At 40.5% G+C, this 26,226-nt stretch overlaps 1 protein-coding gene across 3 annotated transcripts in view; it reads right to left on the minus strand.

Moving 5' to 3' along the window:
* Window positions 1-26,226, minus strand: part of YAF2 (YY1 associated factor 2) — a 687,108-nt gene that overhangs the window by 597,031 nt on the left and 63,851 nt on the right. Inside the window, exon 1 of one of the 3 annotated variants that reach the window (XM_044087449.1) lies at window positions 2,415-2,432. The exons of the other annotated variants lie outside the window; for them this stretch is intronic. The gene's annotated coding sequence lies outside the window, so the exon portion shown is untranslated. Of the gene's footprint in view, window positions 1-2,414; window positions 2,433-26,226 lie in introns of those variants that run through there. 3 annotated transcript variants of the gene reach the window in all.

Raw genomic sequence — 26,226 nt, forward strand, 5'->3', positions numbered from 1 at the left:
ATATCAGTAGGTAGACTGATCACTGTTAGCTTCTTTGTGCATGCATCTCTCTCTGTCATGCACACATATATACACATACACACACACACTCTTCTTCTACTTTCACGCACACAATTCTGCTTTCATGCATGCACTCACTCACTCCGTACTTATCTATCAACACAGGTAATTGCTGTCTCTTTCAAAGGCAACAGCGGCAAATCCATACGAGTCCCTCTTCAGCGAGAACACACACACACACACACACACACACACACACTGACTGTTCGGTGCAAAATAATGGTGTAAACACACAGACCCTTTTTTGGCTCAAAAACAAAACTAGAAGGGTGCTTTGGTGCATGCACACAACGACATTAGCATTACAGGTCACGGGAGTGAAAAACACAAAACAAAAAACAGTGTTTTGGGGCATACGTACATCGATGTTGCAGTTAGAGGTTGAGGGCCGCATGGAAGAGCTCTGAGGGCCGCATGCGGCCCGCGGGCCACAGGTTGGACACGTAGGCTTAGAAGATCTGATGAGGATCTCAACTTTTTGTTGAGGCTGATAAGGGAGTTTTTCCAGTCTTGGGACTTCACCTAATTTCTCATCAGTTTCCTCCTCCTGTTGTAGAGTTCTTTTATGGCAGGGGACCACCAGATGAGCTTCCTTTTTATGGAGGAGAGCGTCTTGGTTCTGTTGGGTATGGCAAGATCCATGCATTTGTACATGTGTTCGTACATGGCATTAGTGTATGATTTGGCAGTCATGCAGCTATTCTCCAACTGCATGGGTGCCGTGAAGTTAGCCACCTCTGTTTTTAAGAGCCCCAAGACAAACTCACCATTATTCAGATTATATAGGATTAGTGTGAATTTTGCTGTACAACTTAGGTTCATAGGTAGGTACTAGGCTATCTGCCAGGGGGCATTTATAAGCCTAACCAGAGTGTGCCGGCTTTCGCCGCCCCATTAATTAATTAACTGATCCTCTGTCAAGCAGAGCCAATGAAGTGATCCCAGGGGTGTATTTTCTGTTACCCATCCACTCATGAAGGTTTCTCTTGAAAAGCGTTAGTGAGGGACTTTGCCTGATGTAATTTGGAATCTTGTTCCAAAGCATGGGGCATCTCTGTGACAGCAATCTATCCCTCCAGCATGTTCTATTTATTGTTGTGGCAAGGTTTACCTCACTAGAGCATGTGGTTCGCAGTGACTTGGATTTCTTTAGGTGGAGCATGTCCATCAATTCTGAGTTGGACATGGCTTTGTAAGTCAGGCAGAGATCACCTCTGAGTAAGCGATATGCCACTGAGTACAGCCGGAGTTTTTTCAGTCGGGCTGCATAGGACTACCTGACATAGTTTAGTTCTGTCAGACTGGTGATTCTGCTGTCTGCTTCACATAGTTGTCCTGAAGCTAAACAGAATGGTTTGGCATGGTGTCATCTTTATAGAGGTATTGTTCTTAGTATCTTTAATCTCTTTAAACCCTAGTTTCACTCCACTGTACTTTGTTTTGTATATGGATATCCACATAATTCTGGCGTGCTGCACATTTGTACTGCAATATGCTTTTATAAAAGTATCCAGCTCCTACACAAATCATTACAGCAGATAAAGACCAAAAACATGGACCAGTTTAGCAAATGCTAAACAAAAATAATTAAATATGCATTCATGAGGTAAAGGCAGTTGCATTTAAACTGGCTAACAGGCAGCCATGACTTAACTGCATTAGCTGCACGTTAGTGAAAAAGCTTATTTCAGCATCTAAATGTGATCCTAAATAACTACAGCAAAAATGTTATAAGCATTAGCACAAACAGAACGTGGACGGTGTTACAAAACACCCCATTTGCCACTACTTGAACAATACTGCAGTATTGTTACATTTGTGAAATGGCTTTTAAGCATTTTGCAGAAAAGCGACAAGGAAAACACAGAAAAGCCACTTCAGACTCTCACTTCCTGGCATGCACACACACAAGGCACAGTGCTGTTGTAGAAAAATGAATGACTCAACTTAAGCAGGCTTTCAATGGTCAGACAGGAGGAGGAGTGCGTTTTGGCTGACTCAGAAAAACAAACTTTCAAAGCTGATTTGACCTTACCTGACCGATCACTATGCTGTGGCCGTAATTTCTCCATCCCACAATCATAATGCAGCACAACCTTCTGTGCCAAATTCAAATGAAATTATAATACAACAAGCTATCAGACTACAATACTGTTTCACAAAAAAAAGCTGTTGCTGAATCATTTTCTGCTACCACCATACAGGCATAATACTATTTATACAAAGATAAAGATTATTCATTTACAGATTTTGCTAGTCGGAGGAAAAGCCAAGCCAGAAGACTTGGAAATTGTTACAATTATAAGCAAGGAAAAGAATAAATAAAACAAAAAGATTTTCTGATATATGGCTACCTTTGGTGTCAGTTTCAGCATGTAGGTGCAGACTCTGGGACCATCAGCAAGCAGAAGATGATGCTGGAACAGTTTGCTTTCCCTTCAAAATAGGGACATTTCAGTCAAACTGGGACATTTGAGAGCCTCATTTCAGATTGTCCTTAAAACTATCTACAATTACATGGGAAAAAAAATCACTTCACAATAAGACTGCTTAGCAAGCTGTTCATTTAAAACCAACTCAACCTTGTTCTTCACAAAGATTTATCCAAAACTACTTTTACTTTAGTTGATAATATATCCACTTAAGTGACCTTAAAATAGCCTCAAAATGGGTAGCAACCAACACTAAGATTTTCAAGTCTAGCATAAATCACACAGGCTAACAGGATTTCCTTTCTGAAACAATGTGAGATTTGAACAGTGAAAAAAAAATGTCAGGACATTTGCAATTTACACAAGTGAAAAAATTAAAAGGCACTGAAGATACTGCATAAGCAGAAGCCCATCTAGGTGATATTACAGTGAAAAAAAACTCTGACAAAGTGAACTACATTGAACACTGCAGTTTTCCTTAAATATAAAACCTCAGTTAATATATGGATCCTTCTGTTACCAGCTGCCATTGTGCATGTTGCTTATTTTTACCATTTTGCAGCTATGTATTTGGGGGTTTTTGAAATCAAAGTTCTTTCAAGCACTGAAAGCAAAATTTATAATGAACTTCTTTTTGTGGGCTGCAAGATATTTAGAAAGAGGTCCAAACTTTGGGACAGTACTACACAGACATTCAGCTATTGACTTTGGTTTCTGAAAACTGCTTACCGGATGCTTCCATTGCCTGTCTTATATCACCAACGTGCATGTAACACATTTAAAACGAGTTTTCTGTAATTTACAAACATGCTTCACAACCAGGAAAAAGGGCAACACTTCTGACCTTTGAAACACCAAACCGCTAACTAAACCATGACTTCTGGAACACCAGAAAAACTATGAAGTAAACCGCTCCTACAAGCGATTTCTTAGGGATGCATCTTGAACAAATCTCAGTTCAAACCTGCTGGCATTTAGTTGACCCCACGCCTTTTTACATCCTTCATGTCATTTCCATAAGCTCTCCAAAAGCTAAATATTTGCCAGAAAGCATTCAAACTCCATTCCCATTTGTCTACTACTAAAAATATACCCATACCCCCAAAGAGAAAATATCCACTTATTACTCACTTAAGTCTACCAAATAAAAGAAATGCACACTCATCTTGTTAGATCACAATGTACAGTTGTGTACACTCACCATAAATGCAGATGTTGAGTGTATTCACTGTTGCAGTCATCACACTTGGGTCATCAGAGTCTTGGGATTTCTGCATCGGATGCTGTCACATCATCCATGACTTCAGGGGGTATAAAACATGCAGCCGATGCCATTACATCCGTTTTTCTTGCCTCAGATGTCAGGAACCCCCAAAATAGGAACACCGCTAGTAAAAAGTAAATACAATTTCCATAAGATATGGCCAAAAAAGAGGATAGGTAGAAAGACAGGGGCCTGGAGAGAGGGTAACCAGGACTGCAACAGTGAATACACTCAAACATCTACATTTATGGTAAGTGTACACAACTGTACTATGTTCTTCGTATTTCACTGTTGCAGTCATCACACTTGGGTGGATTCCCAAAGCTGAGGAAGGGTGAAGGAAGTCAAAAAGTAGCAGGGCTGGCTAGCAGGCCTTGTAAGACTGCGGTGGCAAATCCAGCTCTGGATTTAGAAGAGACAGGCAAGTGGTAATGCTTGGTGAAGGTGTGTACAGAACTCCAGGTTGCAGCTTCCAGGATGTCCCTGGTAGGGACTCCCCTGAGACAAGCTGTAGAGGTTGAGGTACCCCTAGTGGAACGAGGCCTGAATCCCCTGTGGGGTAGGTTTTCCATGGTGTTTGTAGCAGAAATGGAAGCAGAGTGCTATCCATTTAGAAATGGTTTGTTTCAAAATGACCTTGCCCTCTGCCCTGTAGCAAAGCTGACTAGCAGCTGGTCAGATTTTCCTGAAAGGTTTAGTAGAACCTGAGCTGTCTGTGCACTTCCAAGAAGTGCAGGATCCTTTCCTCTTTATTCTGAGGATTAGAAAAAAAGGTTGGCAAATGGATGGATTGGTTTAAAGCCACACTGGGTACCACCTTGGCCATAAAACATGGGTTAGTCCTGAGGGAAACCCTGTCTGCATGGAATATAATGAAGGGTTCCACAGCCATAAGGGCCTGTAACTCAGACACTCTTCTTGCTGAAGTGATGGCTAGCAGTAAGGCTGTTTTCCAAGAGAGGAATTTTAACTCTGCTGTAGCAGCAGGCTCAAAAGGGGGAAGCATGAGGTTCTCTAGTACAAAGTTAAGGTCCCAGGCAGGATTGGGAGCTCTCCTTGGGGGTCTTAAATTGTTAGCTCCTCTCAGGAACTGTTTGATCAGAGGGTGAGAGAAGAGGGGTGACTCAGAATTGTAATTAGCTGAGATGGCAGAGGCATGAATCTTAATTGATGAGAAGGATAGGCCTTTGTGGAGCAGCTCTGCTAGGTAATATAGGATTTGAGGCAAGGAGGGTATGGCTGTGTCCTTCCCAGATACTGGCTCCAAGAACAGTATCTATTCCACTTTTCTGAACAGGATTTCCTAGTACTGGGCCTCCTGGCCTCAAGGATAACATCCAGCACCTGCTTGCTTAGGGTTGCTCGTGATGTATTCAGGGAATAAGCCAGGCTGCCAGGTTCAGGGTTTGCAGCAGAGGATGCAAAATCTGTCCCTCCTGCTGGGACAGCAGAGATGGGGTCTGATGTAGGTGCCAGAGTGGCACTGCTGTCAGACTGCGTAGGAGTGGGTACCAGTGCTGGCGTGGCCAGTCTGGTAACTAAAGACTGTCCTTGGCCTGGCCTGTTTAATCTTGAGGAGTACGTTTGGAAGAAGGGGCAGAGGGGGAAGTTATAGATTGAGAGGTTTTCCCATGTGAAGGATAGGGCATCCACTTCAAGCTTGGCTGTGGGGAATTCTGGTGCAGAATTTGTTTAGTTGATGGTTTTGGAGGGACAAAGAGGACCACCTCTGATGTCACCCACCTGTGTATTAGAAGTTTGAATGAGTTTGGTTCCAGTTTCCACTTGTGTGGGTCCATTAGATTTTTGCTCAAGTCGTCTGCCAGTGAATTTTGTTTACCTGGCAGGAATTGAGCTTGCAGGTGCACTTGGTTGCTTAAGGCTGTGTTCCACAGAGCCATGGCTAACCTGCAAAATGGGTAGGAGTGAGTTCCTCCCTGCTTGTTTATGTACCACAACTGTGGTGTTGTCTATCTTTATCAGGAGTTGTCCTAGCAGGATAAGGTATTTGAAGGCTGTCAGTGCAGACTATACAGCTAACATTTCTTTTTGATTGATATGCAGGTAAATTTGTCCTGGGCTCCAACTGCCTTGAATGCATTTTGCCTGCCATATGAGCCTCCCATGCATAGTCTAATGTGTCTGTCAGAGTTAGGATGGCGGGGGGTTGTTAGAAAGGGAGTCCCTTGTTGTGGTTGGAAGCCTCTGCCCATCAAAGGAACTCTGTTCTTAGGCAAGGAATGACAGGAATCACTGTTTCCAGGTCCTGGGAATGTTGACACCAGAGACTTTTTAAGTACCACTGAAGGTTCCTCATATGCGCAGTGGCATAGTGGTTAACGTTGCCGCCTCACAGCAAGAGGTTCTCCGGTTTGATTTTCGGCTGGGGTGTCTTCTGTGTGGAGTTTGCATGTTCTCCCTGTGTTCGCGAGGGTTTCCTCTGGGTACTCAGGTTTCCTCCCATATTCTAGAAACATGCATCTGGAGCATTTCTCCATGGGCAACAAATGTTAAATAAAAAATAAATAAAAATATGCAGTCTTGCATATGGAATCAGTAGAATATATGAGGCCATGAACCCTAGGGCTTGCAGCATTTTTCTTGCAGATAGCTGGGTTTGGGTGTCCAGTAATTTGAAATAAGTTGTCAAATAAACCTGCTTTTCTGGAGTGAGGAATACCATCTGGGAAGTTGTGTTCAAGCTTGCTCCCAGGAATACAATCTTTTGGCTGGGTACCAGATGTGATTTCTTTTCGCTGATGGTATACCCCAGAGAAGTTAGGAGTCTCTTTACAAACGTCAGATGCTGAAGTAGCAATTACTGTCTGCCTGAATCAGGCAATTGTCCAAGTATGGGTAAATTTGAATATTTCTCTGCCTGCAGTAAGCAATGGCTGGAGCCAGGCACTTTGTGAATATCTTTGGCTAACAAAGTTTGCAGATGACTGTAAACTAGGAGCCATAATCGAAACTCCTAACGATGTGGACATACTACAAAAGGGCCTCAATGAGACAGATGCCTGGAGTCAAAGCCATGGCCTGAAGCTCAGTACCAAAAAGTGTACTGTCATCCCTTCGGTAAAAACTCTGCACCCATGAACTACCACATAGCTGGTAGTCTACTTAATGCCGAAAATGTGACGAGACCTTGGGACACAGGTGGACAGTAGTCTCTCCTTTGATAATCACATCGCCAAAGTGGTCAGAAAATCCTTCAACGTGGCTCACCTCATCACAAAAGGTTTCTCATCCAGAAAAAGAGAGGTCATTGTTCCCCTCTACTCATCACTCATTAGACCCATTATAGAGTACAACGCCCCTTTTGGTATGTACCTCACAAGACATCTACAACAACTGGAAAGGCCGCAGAAATACCTCACAAAGAGGATTACTGGCCACAAACAGATGCCCTACACAGACAGTCTAAAAAAAAACTCTAGCTTTACTCCGTCACATATCGCCTACTCAGAGGCGATCTCTGCCTAACATACAAAGCTATGTCAAACCCAGAGCTGTTGGACATGCTCCACTTGAAAAAAATCCCAATCTCTCCGAGCTACACACTCTAGAGACCTAAACCTTGTCACCACAATAAACAGAACATGCTGGAGGGATAGATTCCTTTCCCAGAAACTTCCCATACTCTGGAACAGACTACCAATCTACGTCAAACAGAGCTCCTCATTAGCACTCAAAGAAAAATCTTGATGATTGGATGGGAAATGGGAAATTCACCCCAGGGATCACTTCTGTGGCTCTGCTAGACAGGTGCACAGGAAAATAATTTTCTTGGGTGGCGAAAGCCAGGGTACATTTTTGGCTAGGCTTATATAGGCCCTAGGGCCAATAGCCTAGTACCTACCTATGAACCCTGGGTGCAGTAGATAAGCCAAAGGGAAGTGCAGAGAACTGATCGTGCATAGAGCCTGCCCTGAAACGTAGATATTTCCTGCAAGATTCCCTTATGGGGATGTGCAGATAAGCTTCTTTTAAGTCTAGGGTGACTAGCCAGGAGTCTTTGGCTAGCACAGGAAGGAGCTGCTGGAGTTTAAGCATTTTGAATTTTGGTACCACCAAGAAGGTGTTTTGGGTTGACAGATCCAGAATAGGGCACCAAGAATTCTCTTTCCTGGGCACCAGGAACAGTTTGGAGTAGAAACCCTGTCCCCCTTTGCTCTGCTGACACAGGCTGAATAGCCCTGATACTGAGAAGAGAAAGTACTTGCTTTTGGGCCTCTGCTCACTGGTTTAGAGGAAGTTCTGGCAATCCGCTTGGGGTTGGCAGAGAGTGGAAATAGAAACTGTATCCCTGGGATACAATGTTTAGGACCCATCAGTAATGGGTAATATACTCCCAGTTTTTTGCATGCAGGGAGAGTTTTCCTCCTGTGGTGCAAGTACTTGGGCATGGCTGGGAAGGATTAAGGACAAGTCATTGTGAACTTTTTCCATAGGGGGGTGGATTACCACTCCCACATTTTGAGGAGGGAGCACTCCATTGTTTAGATCTGTGCATACCACAAGACTGTAGTCTGTTATCCCTGGGTTTGGGCTGAGAAGGTCTGGAAGGGTCTGGCAAGGACCAGTTTTTTGAATGCCAATGCCTACTGAATCTAGGTGGCTGTACCTGTAAGAAATCTTAACAGTTTGCATGGATTTAGCTTTTTCCTCCAACTTTTTAAAATCTTCTTCTGCTTTAGAGCCAAACAAATATTCTTGGTTTAATGGAGCATAAAAAAATTTTTGCCTTGACATGTTCTGGCAAAATGTGTTCCTTCAGCCAAGCATGCCTTCTCAGAACAGACCCAGTGACAGCAGCCCTGCAAGATGCTTCCAAGGCATCAAAACCACACTGCAAAGTATGTTTACCAACAAATTTTGTAAGTCCTTATTTTCTGCACAATCAGGAATCAACAACATTTTTTGTTTAATTAGATCAATATGCTGCTGGTACTTCAACATGTGAAACTGGCAATTTAAAAGCCCTGAAGGCAAGAGTTGCAGAGGTATACACCTTCTTACCTAATCTGTCTAGAGTCCTAGAATCCCCGTCCGAAAGGGTAGGGTTTTTGGCTGTAGAAGCCTTAATACCTTTAGGTACCTGGGAAATGGTCTCTGGATCCGCAGTGGGATTTTTAAAGAGAAATTTGTGAGAGTCATGTACTGTGTAGTATCGGTCAGGCTTTCTTGGAGCATGTGGCAAAGTATCAGGGGTAAGGCTGGATTCCATGAAGAAATCATCTACAATATCCAGGACAGGGGGAATAGCTAGAGGCCTATGCTGAGGCAAGTCTAAAAATTCTGCGAGTCTTTTTGGACTGTGGATAGTCCTGGCATTCCCAGCAGAAATGCTCTCTTAGGGTATATGCACGGTTTCACCGAAAGAAAGGTCCTCGGGGGGGCTGAGGGAATTGAATCCTCTGCATCCGAGTCCTCATAGGTAGATAAGGGTATGTTCCTGGTAAATCACAGGGGTAAGAGTCATCAGACTCATGGTCTGAAGAATCAGAAGGAAAATCAATTATTTGTCTTTTAGAGTGGAAAGGCTGGCTTCCCCTAATTAAAGTAATAAGGTCTTCAGCCATTCTAAGCATTTGTTTCTGTGGCATGGAAGCTTGAGAATGTGCTTTAGTCGTCTGCTTCCTAGGCGTAGTGCGAACTGTGGGCCTGAGAAATTTGATTTAGTCATTAACAAAGTAGTCTGTTTGATATGAACATCAGAAGGTCTGAATACACCCTCAGAAGCCGGTGGCTGCACAGTGGCTCTGGACCCATCCACGGTAGAGACATATGCAGGTTCTATAGTCAAAGAAGCATCTCGCGGCATACCAGACTCCAAATGGAAGTAAAGGCCTGCAAATCTGTAGAAGTGAGTAACGGGGACTGCGAAAGCACCTGAGGACTGGCGACTAACTTAACGGAAGCATCGTCAGCAGTTTTGGACCTATGCGGTCTGTCTCTGTCTTTATCTTTGCGTTTTTTTTGGAAGATCGGTAGTCGGATGACTTACCAAAGCCATTTCGGAATATGGAGAATGACAGCGAAAAAATTTAGACACAAAAATAGCCCGACGACGAACAGTTCGGGCATTGAACAAAGCACAAAACCAACAGCAAGGGACGTCATGGTCTGGGCCTAAACAGGTGACGCAGTAAGAATGAAAATCTCTGAGGTATTTGCTTTCCACAGGCAAGACAATGGTCAACTTTTTCTGACGTCAGTTAGAGCAAGAAAAAAAGGATTCCCCAATGGGTACTTAGCTCAGGTTTGAAACTCAAAAAACAAAAATTTCAGGTTGCAGCCAACTGGCACTTGCCAACTGCTTCGGCACGGCAAGAAAAGCTGATGTAATGGCGTCTGCTACATATTTTATACCCCTGACGTCATGGATGAGGCGACAACATCCAACGCAGAAATCCCAAGACTCTGGTATTCGGGCCGACCGAGGGCTACCTGCAGGCATATAACCCAAGTGTGATGACTGCAACAGTGAAACACGAAGAACATCTGCATGCCTATTATGAAAACCAACTAGCCTTCAGATGCCCAGTGCACCATTATGCCCTTAGCAAGGCTGCATCACAAACTACTCTGCTTAAATTACTTTTCCCTACACTTAAAGCGAACGGAATCCATTACAACGCACAGTACACAAGTTCACAAGTCAGCATAGTACACCATTTTACTAACACTAAAATTAAATGGGGAAGGGGCCTTACTTCCCTCCGACCAGCAGTTGGCAAGTGACAACCAGATAAAATTACAGAACATTCCTAACAATTCAGGCTCGAACTCCGCTCATTACAGACAGCATGAGCTAGGCTTCCTCCTTATTTAACTACATGCACTTCTTATGCTTGCACAAATATGCTCTAGTAAAACCACTTACTATTAGCAGCAGCATATCAGCAAACTAGACAGCCCTTGGACTGCTGACCTACTACTGTTATACATCTTTTCTTCCTCAGATTTGTTTCCTGTCATCCTAGACTCTAGAACATCTACAGTGTACTTAACCTGCTTAGAAATAAAGTTGACAAACAATTGAGTCCACTACTATTTTATGTTTGCAATACTAATATTACATGACCATATGACTTACTGTAATTTCAAGGTGAAGTATTACTGCCTCGGACATGGGTCAAGTCTGAAAAGGGTATGTTGGGTAAGTAAAATTAGTGACAAACAAAAGAAATTAAACTCTGCCTCATCAGTACCTATAGAATACCAATTTCCTTGACAAGGGCTTTTGCTTAGCAATTACTGTTTTTTTTTTAAGTGCAGAAGTATGACAAAGTACTGAAAGTAAACAAATTATCTTCTATCCAAAATTTTTTTCCTGCCTTCTGCTACATTCTGAATACAGTCTGGTTAAATATATCCTTCATCAACATTCAGTTAGCATGCCTATACACAAATCTCTAGTTGTGTAGCAAGATAGCCAGGCGTTTAATTTACTGTACTTACAAGTACTTGGCAACTTCCTAAACCTTTTCTTCCTTCACATTCATAGCAGGCGCCCTCGAATAGATTCTGTCCATTTTGCTGAGCGGAGTATGTGTGTCAGTAATACTCCTCACTCTCACATAGGAGAATGAGGAGCATAGCACAGTCTACCAAACCCAAACGTAGGAGATCCAACTGGAAATTTTTATATGACCTGATCACCCCCTTAAGGAGTCTTACTGTTGAGGTTGCCATGTCCTATCTGGCTCTTGGCATTCCTCCTGACTTGCTGTTAAAAAGGATTTCAAGTCAATAATTTCCACACAACTGGTGAAAGACCGGCTTGTAGACCCCCCCCCCCCCCCCCCCCATGCTTCTGCAGTTATGGAGCACAAAGCCAACACTCAGTACACTGGAGCTGCATTCAGCTGTAATGTACTCTTGCATACCACAGCTTCTGATGCCTGGTACATGTCCATTGCCATTAATGCATTTTGCACCAATACATTATCTACAAACAAACAAACATTATCTAGCTGGTAGAGCTAAGGGTACTTATGTATTATCGCAACCAGATTTGTTTTTTGAAAGGAGTGAATGCTTGAGTAAGAAAGTGTCTGTTGACTACTACCGATAGGTTTTGCCGGTTAAACATGAGCAGGAAGAAGAAACGGAAGCCGGACTTTGGCAGCCAACTGTGAGAGGGACAAATATTTCTTCATGCATGCATTTCTTTTTAAAGACACCGCTTAGAACCATGTGCTCTATTACACTGACCACAGATTCAGGGCGACTGTGATCCTCTATATGTTTTAAACAGGATCTGGAAAGTCAAGCTCCTTCTTAAGGCTTTTTGTGAAAGTGTACAAAATGTATGGCACTTTCCTAATAGTATCTTTGACATCAGTTTACACCAATGTGGTTTTTCTGTTTGGCGGACCAAGCAGCTCTGTCTTCAGATTATTAGCCTCCAGTCTGGAGTCCTGCTTTCTGCTGCTGTAAAGCACTCTGAATGGTAGGTTAACATCAGTCTTACACACCGCTATCCCGTCGAGTAGGATTTCAGTGTTATTTTCTGTTTCAGAGTGAAAGTGATGAGATGCTGTGGAAAACTGAAGTTAACTTACCATTCCAATTTGTCGTTTACAAGAGCAGAAAGCAGGAGTGCAGACTTGAGACTAATATCTGAAGACTAAGCTGCTCGCTGAATTCACCTCTTGACATCTTTAAAGCACGCTACCCGCAAAGTCTAAAATTTTAACCCTTAATAGTCTTACAAACCCACCACCGACATCCTAGAAGAGTTTTTAACAGTTCACCCTTCCCGATTACACTTATTTGTAGTAGTTTTAGTAAAAGAGAAGTACACCACGTCGCAAAATCTGGTTGAGATAATACGCAAGTACCGAGCTAAGCATACCCCTCCAACATCCAGATTTTTGTCTCATTTTTGATATGCTCCTCATAAAATTTGCGGATTTCTGTGGCAAATCAGAGAAAACTGAATTCACTAAAAATTGTCAAGCATTTGATTTTCAGACTTCATATCCTTCGGAAAATGTATGGCAATACAAAACCTTTTACTCTAGCAAATTTCCAAGTTTATGAAAGCAATATGTAAAATTTGCCCCTGTTTTGGGGGTTTTGTCCCCCATGCGTTATGTTTGGATTTGTCCAGATTTGTTTATGCTAAGAGGTTGAGAGGTATGAAATCAGGCCAAATGTAAAACTGTTCAACAAAATCTCGTTTGATTTGGCTGCTTCTGTCATGCTGCTTTTGAAACGCAACAAAAAATGTCCATAGGTATAGAAACTCTCGTTAAAAATGATTAGCAGTACACTCTGTAAAGGCTTTTCAGCATTCAATTACTTATTTTGTTTTTGGTGGGCAACTATGGTTGCAGATATGTTAGACATGTTAGACTATTGCATAGCTCTACACATTAGCCTGAATTACGACAAACACTGTTCTAAAGGCACTGTCATATCAATGAGGAAAATAAATATATTTTCAGTAGCCCTTTTAAGTTGCCCACCAGGATGAGCCACACATCTTCTATCAAAACATGGAACTTTAATGTCTATGACTATTAATTCAAGCATACTGTTCAAGAAGTGGCATTACTTGCAACTACAATCTGCTACTTCCCAACACCCCACCCCTGGGATTTAAAAAGAAATTGTGCTTTTACATTTAGACACTTCTCCATCTACAAAAAAAAAGTGAAAATGTCCTTAAAACAGCAGCTACACCACCATCCCCCATTTAGGAAAACACATCAGAAGACTGCTTCACCAAATAAAATAAAAAATAAAATAAAAATAAATAAAAGTTTAAACACTTTTTCATAACCTAAGCACAATAAAATAAGAATTCTTAATCAAACATACATGTAGTTTTAGGCATAACTCTCAACCACTTAGAGCCAAGAAACCTGGACAAAACCATAAAAAATGAAAATGGGGGGGGGGGGGGTAAAGGCCCCAAAATAGGGACAATTTTTAAATATTGCTCTTACAAACTTAGAAAGTTGATAGAACAGGTTTTGCATTAGCATGACTTTTCTGAAGGATATGAAGTCAAACTCAAATGTCTATCATTTTCTGACTTCAATCTTCACTGATTTTCCATTGATTTACTTGAAAACCACAATTTTGTGGAAAACAGACCAAAAATATGAGGCAAAAATCTGGACATTCTGCAAAAATCTGTTCATTTGAGAGGTATGGTGTACTTAATTCAAGAGCAACACAAGGAAACCATACTAAAGTATATACAATTAGTTAACTTTAAATATGGCACTGCCTAAATACAGAAAACTGCATGTCATAGGTTCATAGGTTCATAGGTTCATACTAGGCTATCTGCCCAAGGGCATTTATAAGCCTAGCCCATAGTTATGTGGCTTTCGCCACCCCTTTAGTTTGAATAAAAACTATGCCTATCATTTTGCTGTGCCTCTGTCAAGCAGTGACGCTGAAGTAATCCCTGGGGTATATCTGCAATCTCCCATCCATTGGTCAAGATTCCTCTTGAACAAGACCAGAGAGGTGCTCTGCCTCACATGTACCGGGATTTTGTTCCACAGCATAGGGAGTCTCTGGGTGATGAATCTGTCCCTCCAGCACGTTCTATTTATAACCGTGTCAAGGTTTAAGTCTCCCGCCCTTGTGGTTCTGAGGGATCTAGATTTTTGAGGTGAAGCATATTCATCAAATCTGGGTTTGACATGGCCTTATATGTCAGGCACAGGTCACCTCTGAGCAAGCGGTATGAGACTGAATAGAGCTGGAGTTCTTTCAGTCGGGCAGCATAAGACATATTTTTGAGACCCTTTATCCTTTTGGTGAGGAACTTTTGGGGCCTTTCAAGCTGCAGCAGGTGTCTGGTCAGATACATTCCGAACGGGGCATTGTACTCAATCATAGGTCTAATAAGTGATGAGTACAGGGGGACGATGACCTCCCTTGATCTAGATGTGAATCCCTTCATGATCAGGTGGGTGATATAGAAGGTTTTCCTAACTACTTTAGCAACATGAGTGTCAAACGAATCAAGTGCACATTACTTCTAGAAGGTTTTAAAAAATCAAAAGTTACTGATGTTAGGAGCTTATCTACAGAGTTTGTGATGTACTGTACAATTAGCATTTGGACAAGCACCTACTCGCTACATGGTGTCAGAAGTGAGATAAATACATCTACAAACATAAATGTGGTGTGTACATTTCAAGTTGTAATAGTACATTTCTCAGTGAAAATATGCTCCAACTGCCACCACCAAGAAAACAGAATTTGTTCCTGTCAGCAAGTGAAAAGTGTGTCACATTTCTGAATATGGAGCTTTACAGGTAGGTAATTCAAGTATTTCTGGAGGAAAAAGCCTGCAGCAATTCGAGACTAGATTACGTTTGGACGACTGCTGTCTTGCCTTTTCAAGTCAATGAACATGAAAGTGACAGATCCCAAAAGTTTTTTTTTTGTAAAAACACATGACTAACAAGGCTGCAATTCCAAAAAAGGCTAGCACACTTCCTTAGGTGATGCATGCAAACACAAAAATACAGAAGCCTTAATGGGTGGTTCCTCAGCTACACCAGATGCCAAAAAGATTCCTATCTACGTCCCAATCCAAGAAACAAGAATAAATCAGCAATGCATTTCATATAAAGCTAGCATGCACAATATGCAGTCCCAGCTGGGTAACAGTCTACTAGTCACAGTGTAAAATAAAGTCATAACCAAAGGGAATCCAAAGTGCCATCCAATGCGTGTGCAGGTCATTCTATAAAAAAAAGTCAATATGCCCATTTCCGAGGGTGACTCACTCTCCCCAAACGAGATAGGCTGTTAGGCTGCAACAGTGTTCTCAACTAATATTCTGGTACTAATAGATAAATCTGCTCTATAGGAAGACCTGCTCTGCATGCATTTTAAATCATGCTTAGGTATGCATATTCAGTGCCATTATTTACTTAGATATACATGTAAAAGAAAACATACAAAATATGTGCGTATCCCTGCATTTTGGCAAGCTAAGCTCTCGCTTGAACCAACAACCATTGGGGAGACCTTGGGACAAAAGAATCCAGTATACTATAACAGAGGTCAGCTCATGGCACAAAAAGAGGAAATGTAATTATGAAAGCAATAACCCAAACCTGGACACGGACTCAGCAAGCTGAAGGAGTGACCTGCTTCTCAGATGACCTTTATCACAGACTTGAGAATATGGTCAGCGCATGTACCTACTTAACAGCACATACACTTGCCTTACCAAGGTATATTGGCAGAAATATATTTGGACCATGGTTCTATCACTGCATGTTTTTCAATGGAGGCAAGCAAAAATGTGCAACCATCTGAATAAAAACTAAGTGACTAGTGCAAGCTTATGAAAAAGTGAGAGAAGAAAGTTGTATATAGTGTCACCTTAATTATTTAATTTACATGTCAAATATAGCAGGTGAAAAGCTGGGTTAGATGAATGAGATGCCAGAAAAACAATTGCCAAGAGAAATATTAGCAACATCAAACATGCAGACGATACTACTCAATGCTGAAAGTTCGAAGCAGACGACAAGCCTGTTGATGGTGAATGTTGAAAGCTCAAAAGCCGGTTTGCTGCTCAACATTAAAAAAAAATAACATACCACCTAGTCCTAGCAATTCTTTGCAAACTAACTGGGAAGATGGGGCAATATCAGGTTTTAATTTCTCTGAACTAAAATATCTCTGTAGATGGTGAATGCAACATTAAAAATAAGAAATTCTTGCTTCTTAAAAAGAATTAGATGGCAAACTTGGAGAAGATGTTAAAGGCCAAAGGTATTGCATTGCTCAATAAAGGTTTGTATTAGTCAAAACAGTGGCTTTCCTAATAACAAACAAATGGCTGGTTAGACTATAACAGAAGTTGTATTCTGCAAGACTGGTCCTTCTGAACTATGGTGCTGGAAACAAATTTTTGAAAAATCCATGGACTACAAGATCAAAATCCATCAATAATTTAAGGCAATAAATCCAAACTGTTGACTGGAAAGTCCTATTATAAAACTAAATGACTCTGGCCACATAATGTGAAGATGGAATTCACAGACGAAGGCAGTGAGGATGTAAAAAAGACTGGAGGCAATAGAAAAAGACAATATCAAACATCAAGGGCCAGTAATGAAGGAGCCTGAATCCTCACCACTGACACTGGCATGGGATGTTCACTTGGAATACAATGAATACACTTAGTATTTCTAGATGCAGACCTCTCTGTAATAAAGCACAATTTCCCTTAAGAGCACACAGGCAACACACTCAGCCCGGAGTCCGCATTTCTCCGTCTGCCTCCAGGTCCCCAATAAGACTCCCCACTTGTACAGCTGTAGGATTAGGTACTCCGCCAAGTGCGCAAGCCAAATCCTCCAGCATCCTCTCTGTGAACTGTGTTTCGTGTCCCTGCCCCAAGCAGCTCACACACATACACTGAGATTCAATTTTTCACACGCACACACCTGGGAAAGGCTGGCACAGATGTACCTGCTGTGCCCTCTTCTGCCCATGGTATAATGTAGTTATAACTGCCACGAGACACTCCACAATCATCTACCCTATGACCCTTAAGAAAGGGTGTCCAATTATACTGTGCAATATTAATAGTAATACGAATGGTAGCAGTTGACCAAGACAACTAAGCCTTCTGGTGTGGCCCACACAGTATCACCACACAAATATAAACACTCTCCACAGTTAAATACTTTCTGAAAGGACCAGCCACAATAAAAGTTTTAAATACATTTAAAAATAGAACATAAAAATACTGAATATATATTTACAATAAAGCACAGAGTTCAAATCAAAGGAAATATTGAAAAGAACATTATTTGCCTGAGTCTGTCCATCAAAGAAAAACTACCAAACTAAGCTTCACTATATTCTTGACAATCTAGGAGAATTGCTATTCCCTTCTTAATACAGCAAGGCAGAGGATGTGGTGAATGGTTCTTCTTGTTGTCAGGCTCAAGACAGAATATTCAATACTGAGAGATTTACCACTGTTAATATCTGAAACAATTTCAAGATGGCTAGCAGAATGACCTCATCTGGTCACCTGACACTTGGTTCTCACAGTATCCCCCCTTTAAGCATAGACTGCTACAATACACATCTAAATGTTTATAGCAGTGCTCTGGAGCCATGAAACAATTACAGTAGTTACCCTCTTCTTTACAGAGGCTATTAAACAATGACCTCTCCCAGACCTACTGACTCCAGTTCCATTCAGCACATTAGGGTGCTGTGTTGATTGGCTTAACAGCTAATTTAATTTCAAGGATTTTCCAAAACTAACTGGACTGAGATTAACTGCTTCTTTTCCAATGTCCTTTGCTAACATATATACGTACATAGGGTCTCAAAATGTATATTCCTTCTCTGTCCAGTGAATCCCACATTTGATTTTTTTTTTTTTTTTTTTTTAAACACTAGCAACTTTACAAACACATTTTGATTTTCAAATGCCATACAGTTCTAATATGCTTGTAACATAAGTATTTGTGCAAATCAGTTTGGTATTCAAATGCCATACAGTTGTGTAATACAAGTAGTATCTTGTATAAATGAGTTTGATATTTAAAGAACATATTCTTTACAGAACTCCATCTGGCTATGCTGGCACTAGCCCATATCATCACAGACAGTATTACTGAAGTAATAAATGCCAATTTACAAGAACTTAAAAGAACCATTCATGGATGGACAAAGGCCTGATGTGCTTAAATTCTTGAAGTCATGAACTAGACTCCAAACAACTGCTGTGTGCAGTGTCAGCTGCTATACAAAAAAGCTATATTTTCAATTTTTGTTCATTACCATGAAAGGTTCTCATATGGCAAAGCTACTTTCATTTTGTAATATATCTCAATTCATTCATACTGCCTACATAACTGTAATACACCTTTGATCTTTCAAGAACAATTTTACTGTTCATGTACCTAAAACTTTGTCTGCCAGTGAAACTAAGTATGTCTTAATGCTTCTTCTTAATGCAGTGTACGAGGTATTCCTACAATTAGTGAGGAATTTCCCCATCGACCGGCATTAGTGCAATATTATGTTTCAATGAAGCATGAAAAAACAATTATCCCAAAGTTAGAGTATTCCCTACCAATTCTGCTATTAATGTCATATGTGGATTTATTTGTCTTTACACCACAACATTACCATCTCATTCTGCAAAAGGGAAAATGGCTTCCAGTCTAAGCCTGTTCCACTCTCTTCCTAGCCACCGTTAGGACCTTTCTACCCATTCTTAGGAAATTAACTCCATATAAAAATCCTCACCCTACTACTCAAAGAAGCCAGGACACCACCCTGACTAATCAGCTCCCTCTTTTGGCCTTGCCACAAATGAAAAATCCTTCAGTAAAACCATCCTTCGGAACTGAAACCACCTCCAGTAAAACTCCGGAAACTTACCAGTACTTCCAGTTCAGGAAAAAAAGAATAGTACACCCAAGAAACACACAAAAGTATACCTGCTTTATACACCTAGAATGATCTTCTCCACCCAGCTAGGCTCTTCCATCTTATGCCTTTAATCACACACAGCCCATAACTCCAAGACTTTTTATAACATAAAACAGGGGAACTTCTTCTGTTGTAAATATGCAACTTTAACTTGCAGCTCTTCTTCCTGTAGTAGTACACTATCATCATGTGCTCTGATCAGTTAACAACTGTACCCAATCAACTAAAAATCGGCAACTCTTCCTCTGCTTCAACCTGCTTCTGTCATAACTCTCTACTTATTCTCTCCAATTTTCTTTAATCTCCTGACACCAACTTCTGTCCTGCAGTAGTAACTTTTCTGTACATGTACTGCTGCATTTACAAGAACCCATAATGGCTTCTGGATTTTATCTTACGCAAAATCTGTATAATCACATTATGTGTTCTTTGAAATGCTATGATGTAATCTTCTGCTTGTGTTTTCGTGCCACCTGCGCCCAGACTGTGGCCTAAAAGTGTCAGAGGACCAAGCCTTTCACCTATACATTTAATATAATGTACACACACTTTTTTTTTTTTTTGGTCAACTCATGTGTTTTCAGGATATGTTTCTCAACAAAAATAACTTGACTGTGAATGTTTCTATTGATCATAGGAAAAGTGTCTGCAACACATACCCATCAAGTCCTTTACATAGTATGAAGTCACACACTTTCAGTACTGCTGTAGATAACATGTAGAGTGACAAACCTTCTTCCTTGTTTATCTATCATCTCCAGTAATCTCCCATACTTCATTTTGTATGCCCTGCACATACATACGAGATTCAATAACTGACAGTTACAAAATTACAAGGTTTGGGGTAGTGACAGCCTGCTTTGTGATCTCGTACCTCCTCCGCCCAAAAGGCTACTAATTACTTGGGAGAGTCTTTCAGGAGTAGTCGCAGCAAAACTTAAGTGTCAGTGGGCAAGCTTTAGCAACAAGCTAGCTAGGAGTTATCGCTTTTCACACCTGACTCTATGACAATACAAGTCAGAAGACCTTGTACTATGAAGACCTGTAACTGAAAATATAATGCCCAGTGAGGGGAAAGAGGACTAAACATTCACAATATCCTTTACTTTGTACGTAACTCAAAACTTCAATGTAAAGTAAATTTCTATTCCTGAAATTAACAGAACAGCAGGCTAGTGCTCTTAAAACTCTTCCAATGCCACTGCACAAGGCACTCTTCACAAAGCCACTGTTTAATACAAAGTCTCCTCAAGATAGAAGAAAAGTTGTTGATAACAAAAGCTAAGTGGACCTAGTATCACGATGAATGGTAAAGAATTAAAATGCTTTTTGTGGCAAACTCAAAAAGAAGATCTTCACCATGGAGAATGCCTAACCATCTAACATCATTCTAAAATCATACAGAGTGAAATCCAGAGCTTTGATGTACATGGAAAGTGCCTTTTCTCCTTATAAGGTATGCATTCACATGCATATATGCCTCCTTAGGAGCAAAGTCTCACAAACTGTACACAAAACCATCAGTTGCTCAGCTCACGTCATTAAAAAAAAAATACATACAATGATGTGACTCAGTTGGCTATTTGGCACAGAAGACATAAAAACAAGCAACTTTAACAAAAAATTGTGCAATATTATAAAATTTCAGAATTTCTAAACTCCACTGAAATGAACATGTAATGTCAATTCAGAATGCCTTATCCCAGCTTTATTAGTAACAGATACTGTTGAAGCTACTTCCCATACGTAAAACAATATGCCTGCAGAACTGTTATTGTCTCAATCTGTCTCATTTTAAATGTCACAATGTCTAAAATTAGTCTGCTCCATTATGCCTCACGTGACATGAGATTATTTTCACAAGATGACAGCATTCAGAAAAAAAGGCAAAAAAATGCATACCATACTAGATAAAAATCCTAAATGAAACCAGTGTCATTTCACCTGCTTGCACCAGTTTATAACATGCAAAACCTAAACACCTCTTCCTCATTTAGCAGCTTGCAAGTTACAACTCCATTTCTAAACTAATTTTTATACTATCCAAGACTGCAAGGGAGATGAAACCTATACCTGCATGCAACAGACTAAGGCATGAAACTAATCCCGAATGGGATACAAGTCCACTATAGAGGACACACACGCACAAAATCAAGTTCCCCAAGTTAAATTAGAGATATGTCTTTGTGGGTGTTTTGCAAAGGATTCCAGTCTTTATTCATAACACAGACACAAGGTCATCATGCAATCTCCAGTCATTCCAACCAGGAATCTAAATGTAGGGAATTGTAAACTGCTGTTATTATGCTGCACATTTCTACCCCCCCCCCAGTTGTTATGCTTTTTCGTAAAAAACGATATTCCATTGAAAAAAAAAAGTTTACCAATAAAACAGAATGCAACACCAGCATTCCACACAAGAACCAAAGTTTTATAAGAGCACTTACTCTAATCATTCAAAAACATATGAAATCCAAAACATAAGTACTTACTTGCCATTTGTTAACCAGGGTAAACCACTGATGCACGTGTACTTTTCTTCTTTCAAGCTTAGCCCTGGAGCATTGTGCGTTTAGCAAGTTCATAAGCCAGCACTACGCTAGCTGCCCTAGCAGGACATTTAACCCAGCCAATTTCCCTTTCTATGCTCAAACTAACCTTTCCCATTTGGGCTCCCAAGATGGCTGCACTTGAGTAACACCTTAATTCTGAGTTTCTGTTTTCACACTGGGAGAGCCAGAAGAGAAAGCCAGTGGACTTATTTCTGGGTAAATTTCAGTAGCTGTCTAGCAAGTACACTGCCTAGATGACATGAAAAAAAAGAAATACAGAGGACCTGAAAGAAATTCATATACCAAAGGTGAGGAGAAAAAAAACACTGACTGGGAACAGCACTGCAGCTACTCAGCAAAAAGCAGTGCAAGCTCTAGACATGACTTCTGGTAACCTGTACTGCATACAGACAAACAAAACACTGATGGAGTATATCAACTGAAATAATAAAAGGCTGGAAAAATATGGAGAAACACTAAACAGATATTCAGATGAGGTGATAAAAATGCAAAAATCAGGGGTTGAAATAAAAAAAAATGCTAGCTGAAAATGAGACTGCTCAAGAAGAGATGTTTCAAAAAATAGAATTAGAGGATAGAGCACATAGGGAAACCAGAGCATGCAGGGAAACCGGAGATTTTCTGCTGTACAAGAGAAGCTGGAAGGAACAGACTGTATTAAATTCTATGAAAGCACAAAAAGTACTAGACTCGTACTCCACCTACCAGCAGAAGTTGATTCTGACAACACTGTGGCAGGAGGAAGATGCACTAAAAGGGGTACATTGCAGAGGGTTTGTGGAGAATGATTATTCACTGTACACCAGGCAGACGAGGAATAAATTTACTCCACTATTCAGGGAATCTTTAGAAGCTGGTGTGAGATTCAAACTGCTGTACCCAGCAATCGTCAAAATATTTTTCGTGGATGGACAAAATCATTTTTGATGCAGTACATGCCAAGGAGGAAATACAAAAGTTTGTTGAACAAAAAGTGAGCTGTGGAACAAAAGGAAATTCTGCTTCTTGTTCTTCTGGTAATAACCACAAAGAGACTTGCGTCAGTGAAACCTTTTCAAATATTTCAACGGAAAATGCTTGAAAGAAGGAAAAAAGCACAAGACTTTACTAGAAGAATCGAGAGTATGCTGGAAATGAAGCAGACAGGATATGGGAGATGGAGATGAACAGGAATAAAACCAGTAACTTGGAAATTGACAAATGTGGGATTGCAAAACACTCTCTCTCTCTCTTTCGGCTTTTCCCGGCTAGGGGTCGCCACAGCGGATCACCTTGTCCACTCATGATTGGCAGTGGAGTTTTTATGGTGTCGAGTTGCCAGCCTGGCACCCAACCACCACAGAAGAGACACACGTACACACTCACGCCTAGGTCCACTTTCGTGTCCAATCCACTTGCAGCATATCTTTGGGGATGTGGGAGGAAACCGGACCACCTGGAGGAAACCCACACGACCACAGGAAGGACATGCAGACTCCACACAGAAGACACCACAGCCGAATATCGAACCAGAGAGCCTCTTGCTGTGAGGTGACAACTCTAACCGCAGCACCACTGCGGCCGTCCGGGATTACAAAACAATACATTTGTGAAATATGAAAGAACAAGAAAATCTAGAAATATTGGACTGACTTTGTTAAACTTGTAGGGGACTCTAAAGCATATGCCCTACTTCATGTCATTAATGTTCAGAAAAATACTTGAGAAGGGAAGATGAAGGAGAAAGTGAACTGTAAATAAAACATTTTTTTCTTAATAGTAATATTTTATAGTGTAGGATTTTCTTTGCATGTCATAAAGGGGCTCTCTCAACCATTTTTTTTTTAAGTGTAATGGGGATACTAATGTAAACAAGTGCTCCTGTTTTTTTCCTTTCTTTCTCCTTTTTCAGTTTTAAGAAGTGTAGGCACTGCAATGTAAAAAAGGTCTGGCCAAAAGAGCACAACAAAATACAAATTGACATACTTTTTACACTCTTGCATAGGGGAATGACTGGATTAATGCCCTTAGTTTGATCTAGTAACATGTTTTAAGAGAAAGCAAGTAAACACTATTATAAACCTTTTTTTCTAGCAAATAAATGTATGCTTTTAGTAGCAGCTTTGTCTTTGGTCCTCGTGTCTCCATGAAGACAATCTGATAAAGATAACTGGCTAGGAGATAATGTTTTCTGAAAGCATTCAAGCATTTTCCTAGCTGGGAGAGCTATAATGACAAGACAAAAATCAGACAGCACTTACTAGATGCATAGGCTGTACCATGCATCTTAGCATGGATTACCTTTCTTTTAGGTTAACCCAAGTCTGTACGTATGGCTGTCAGTTTGGGACAATTGTTTCTGTTAGGAGGGTAGAACTTCAATATTTGAAGCTGTGCATAGGTTTTAGGGGGGTATTCAGGGTGAGTGTAAAAACAAAAAAGTTTTGTAAGATTTATATGGTTATTTCTTGTATTATACAAGATCAACCCGCCAAACATTGTATGCATGTAACACAAAAGCTGGAACTAGACATTTAACAAAAAGGCTGCTACACATAAAAAGGTGGGAATAACTTAATAGAATGATGCTTTCTGTAATGTATTTAAATGTCTATGGTCTCACCGATAAATACAAAAGAAAGAGAGTAACGAACTATATCAAAGAGGTACAGTGGAAATAGCCAAGCTACGGGAGGCACACATGGAAAGAACTGAACATGTGAATTTGATAAAGAAAAGTTTTCAGGCGGGCTATTCAGTGGAATACCTGGGACAAAGGAAAGGAGGAGTACTTATATTAATTGCAAGACGAGGTCCAATAGTGATACAAGACAATAAAAAAAAGATAATAATGGTAAATTTGTAGTAATAAGGGGGTAATGGCAAGGGAGGAGAATTACTCTGGCATGTATTTATATTCCACCAAAAACTGCTACGATGCAGCTTAAGAAAATTCTGGGAGAAATTAGCTTTCAGCAAGGAATATTACCTATAGGTGGGCACTGGAATTTGATTTGCAGCAGTGACAATATGTCTAGAGGCTGAGGTAATCACATGCAAGGATACAGAAGCAGCTTAACAGTTCATAGACTTAATCCTCTATGATAACTACACCACCAAATATTCACAAGACATCCAGTTTAATACACTGTACCATGGTTGTGTGTTACAGCAGTTATTGTCCTGAAGTTATTCCTTCTACACCAAAACAGAAGGGCATTTACATAACCATGATGTCCTTTTGCAGGCAAAGAACAGTTTGACAAAAAATAATTATAACACAAATTTGTTGAGTACAGCCCAATCATGCTAAAAGTTAGAGAATGTAATTGATAAATAACATACTGCTCCACTATCTCAAAACCAGTATGCAGAGCTTATGTTCTTTTTTCTTCACAGGTTGCTGTGGTTTTTAAGAATACAAAAATGTGCAAGAGGAGGAGGACAGCAAAAGCTTGGGCCTTATTTAGTTTCCTATTCAGTAATCCAGATGACATTCAAACTATGTGAAAACCAATGAACACTGCTCAATGGCGTGTCCCTTAGACAGACCTTATAAAGGTTACCATATAGTAAATCTGCTAATTCTAAACACACATTCGTTAGTGATGCTGCTCTGAAATATTAATCCAGCACTTAGTATACTAACAGTTTCTAACATCCTACACATTTTAATTTTCTTTAAAAAATAAATAAAATGCTCTCTCACATTCTATCCATGGAGAAACTGTTTACACTAGACACGTTCCTTTTAAAATGGAGAGAGAGAGAGCGAGAGAGAGAGAATGCATAGTTCTGTATGAAATGATGATACAGCAAGAACATGAATGTGTTTTTTTCCGATGTGTACATTTCATAAACAAAATGCAATAGAAAAATTCAAATCAATATTGTACAATTGTGCGAGTACACTTACCATAACCGTAGATGTTCAAATGATCACTGCTGCAGTAGCCTAAGCTATACGAATACATTACCATAGCTTAGAAAGACTGAGGAGGAAGGGAGCTTAGAAAGACTGAGCAGGAAGGGAGAGAATGCAAGAGCCCTTGTAGAATGGTCCTAGCAAAGCCAGTCATAGACCTGGAAAAGGAATCCAGTTTACAGTTTCAATGGTTTGAGAACAGCAGCACTGGGGCAAGAAGCCAAAACAGACCAATACAAATGTTAAAGTCTTAGTGCCCACCCACAAATAATGATATTTTTAAATACACCAATTCAGATTACAAAGGGAGCCCGTTTCACAAGTAAAACCATTCAGTGCAAAGATATAGATCTTACAGCAGTTCTGGCTTTACCAATTTTTAAAGAATAATTAACTTGTCTGACATAGTTCGAACTGAGTTCACTAGTTCAAAAGGCTAACACATTTTGCCTTGTAAAAACCTGTAACTAGTAGATAAAAGACCTAGATATTCTAGCCTAGAATGGTACGCAAAACTTTTCACCTCAA

This window comes from Protopterus annectens, chromosome 11.part0 (genome assembly GCF_019279795.1).
Source record: "Protopterus annectens isolate FY-2018-M chromosome 11.part0, PAN1.0, whole genome shotgun sequence".
In the NCBI taxonomy this organism is placed as follows: Eukaryota; Metazoa; Chordata; order Ceratodontiformes; family Protopteridae; genus Protopterus; species Protopterus annectens.